Here is a 3,899-nt window from a genome sequence, read left to right as displayed (position 1 = left end):
TCTAAACTATCTGAACATACAAATTTCATCGTAATTTTCTCTTTACTTATAGTGATAACTCTCAGTTATATCATTAAGATGTTACACCTCGACCAGTTATATTTCTTTGACTCTTGTTAATTATTTTTCAAACGTTACAAAATGAGCTTTAGTGAATGCGTGTTTTGTAATCTGTGGAAAATAACTTAAAAGTGACCAAGAAATACCTTATAAACAAGAGGTTATTGGGGCCTGTATCGCTCACATGGACCTTACATTCCAGCAATGGTATACATGACTATAGGTCGGGTATTCCATATAATGCTAAACTAAGGCACAGTCACTTAACCTCTTTGATGAGGTAAGACAAATGGGTAAATTCTTAAATCTTAAATGTATTTCTCTTTTGATGCCCAGTTTGGTATCACAGCTATATCACAAAGGTGACTCACATATAATGTCCCTAGAGGTTTGCAACACCAAATGGCCAATTCTTACATAACGAATGTGTTTGTCTCTTGATGTCAAGGAATTCTATATGGATATGGGGTGAGGATGTCAGCAATTTCTAAGATATCATCAAGAAACTTAGTCCGAAGGAGTGGGCCAGACCAGGGCCACTTCATAAATCATGATTATATTTATTTTTTGATGTCCAGCAATGTTACCTATGATTATGTATTGACGGGCCGTTAAGACTGTAATGATGTTAATAATACCTGGTTCTGGGGTGGAGATCTCAGGTGTTTAAAAGATTTTCCAAGAAACTATGTCTCACTAGGGTCAATTCTAAATCATGATTGTGTTAATTTCTTTGCCCATCCTTGCTATATATGGTTATTGGACGGGGATTTTAAATGTTTAAAAGATACAATCCAGAAACTAAATCGAAAGGGGTGGAGCCACATCGTGAACGTGTTGATCTCCTGATGCCCATCATTGCTATACATGGTTACGGTTAAAGAGGAGTATGATTTTAAAGAATTTCTTGATTTCCCCGGTTGAGTCCCGAAGGGGCCGAGACAAAACCGTTTACACGAAGCTGATTCTTAATCAACCAAAGAAACTTCAGACCATATTGGCAAAATCCAATCATTTCTACTGGACGGATAGGATTTTAAAGAATTTGCTCCATTTCCCCTATTTGGCCCCGCCTCTCTCGCCCCAAGGCGGCGAGATCAACAGTTTACACAAAATTTATAATTTTTCACTCAAACATCTTTCCGATCAAACTTAGTCAAAATCTCCTCAGTCGTTTATTATAACGTTTATGACGTGAGCTTTGTTTTCATCATCAGCGTATGCGTAATGACGGGACGATAAGTGAAATGGTGTGATTAATATGCAGAAGTGACATTTCAGAAATACATGTAGACATCCTGGAGCACATTAAAGGATAAAAATCCAAAAATCAAATCATTACAAAAACAATAGTGATCTACAAGACGTTCGAAGTCAGCGCTCCAGTTTCCATGACTGCACTGAGTGTCCTGTCGGTCAGAGTTCATCCTATCAGCCAACCAAAACATGCTGAAGTGTTATACCACATATGTATTTTGTGAAAGTCGTCTTAAAAAGACCCATACAGAAAATTATTCAATTATTTTATAGCTATGATTGCAATAAACATAGAAATATATCGCCTCGTCTACATATGGAAAGTCAATGGTTGTATGATTGAACACAGCACTTTATGAAAAGAAATTGGACGTCCAACATTCTAACAAGAATAGTGTTTGTTTTGATTTTTCTCTACAGAATTACATTTCATTTGTAACATTGTAGCTCTTAAATTATGTCACGAGTTATTGCATTTAACAAGTTGATTGAATGTAACAGGCTGTCTGACTGGATTTTGAATAATATCTATTTTACATACAATTTTCTTTTGTCACTCCTGTTACGAATTCGTAATAACGCTAAAATGCTTACTTCAGTCACGAAACATAACACTGATATACAATACACAAAAACTAATATTAAATTTGTTGGTTTATTCTTTACCGGATATAATATTACATATTGACACATGCGCATGTGAGATCAGCATTCTATATTTATCAAACAGATTGTTCAGCACCAGTGCATAAAGTTACAGTAAGTAGTCACACCAACAAGTACCCATTATCGTGGTGTTTATTGCTCCGTGCAGATCTAGCAGTCAAGGTAGGTCGTATTTTATTTGAAATATTTATTAATTTTCATTTTTGTATTTTCATTTTCAAGCTTCAAAGTATCAGCGATGGTCAACTATGTGCAAAACCGCATTGACATAAAACCTAAAGCTAGACCTATAGTTGTTCCATCCTTCCTGAATCGGCGATAAAAAGAAATTGTTGAAGACAATTCCATAAAAATATATCGATTCAAAGCGTCTTGGTCACATATATGTAACGTTACCCATGTTTAGACTAACAAATACTCGTCACTAATGAGTATGACATTTAATGAGGCTACCGGATACATTGTATATATGGCATCAAAGTGTTATTTCAATTGACCACCACTACTATGTAAACAGCAGTGTAGAAGGCATATGAACCTTTCTTTGGAAAACCCATGGTTGAGAGTGAAATAGTATATTTTGTCTAAGTATTATATATCATTCTAAACAACCCTGAGCAAATTATCTTGTTTAATAGAACTGAATTAGTGGAAATTCCACATCGAAGGACCGTGAGTCTGGGAAGTGAATTGTTCTTAGTCGCAGGGCGTATTATACTCCCTAATGGAAGGAAGTTGTTACAATTATGAAATAACGTTTTGATATCACATGAAGTAAAATGCTTCAAGTATTATGTAAGATATTTTATGATTTCGGAGGTGTGAATTGTTTGGAATAATGAGAGATAAATATGTTACAATATGTGTTGGAATACAGAAGCCCGTATTTTTGGTATTCACGTGCATATGAAATTAAAATAAGAATTGCTGATGCAGATGAATATCAAATGCGGACTTCTTTGTATCAATAGTCGAGACACATGATAATATTTTATAAAAAACGTACAGGATATACTATATTTAGTTAAGAAATTACAATACACAAAAACTAATCTAAAATTGGATGGTTTATACCGGATACAATGTTACAAATTAACTCATGTGAAACAAGATGAGAAATCAACATTCTATATTTATCAAACAGATTGTTCAGTACCAATCATTAAGTAGCAGTAAGTAGCCACACCAACAAGTACCCAGTATCGCGGTGTTTATTGCTCCGTGCAGGTCTGACAGTCAAGGTAGGCCGTATTTTATTGATTTATTAATCAATTTTCTGTTGTTTATTCTCATTTTCAAGCTTCAAAGTGTCAGTGATGATCATATTAATATGTGCAAACCCACATCGATATAAACGTTACACCATACCTACAGCTGTTCTATCCATTTTAACCGGTGATAAATAGAAGTTGTTGAAGGAAATTCCATAAAAAATATCGATTCAAAGCGTCTGGGCCGAGGTGTTGTTGATAAACGCATGTTCACGTGCAGAATGCCACGACACAAAGATGCAGGCCTACATGTTAATTTACAAATACATGTTGTATCCTTATCTATCGTCACATTTCACACAAAGAAAATTTCTTATAAAAACGTTGACAAGTTATTCTAGGCATATAATCTATAAATCATTCTTGATAAAATAAATCACTGTATATAGTAATGTTCCGATAACGTTCTGGGTTCAAAATAAAGGGAAAACACCTGAATGTTTGCTGTCATTATGTAAACTATACACTATATACGAAGGTAGGTTTCACTTTAAAATGATTTGTAAAGAGTATAAAAACTGAATTTTCGTAGGGTTTTATTTCCATTAACTTTGTAGGTACTCTTAACCCACGAATTCATATGTCCACGAACTGTTAAAGTAAGTGAACATATATTTCTAGAGTAATCCACGAAATCCCATGACC

This window comes from Ylistrum balloti, unplaced genomic scaffold (genome assembly GCF_031769215.1).
Source record: "Ylistrum balloti isolate Yb309-2 unplaced genomic scaffold, AGI_CSIRO_Ybal_v1 Utg371818, whole genome shotgun sequence".
Taxonomy (NCBI): Eukaryota; Metazoa; Mollusca; class Bivalvia; order Pectinida; family Pectinidae; genus Ylistrum; species Ylistrum balloti.
This window is presented reverse-complemented; position numbering follows the sequence as displayed.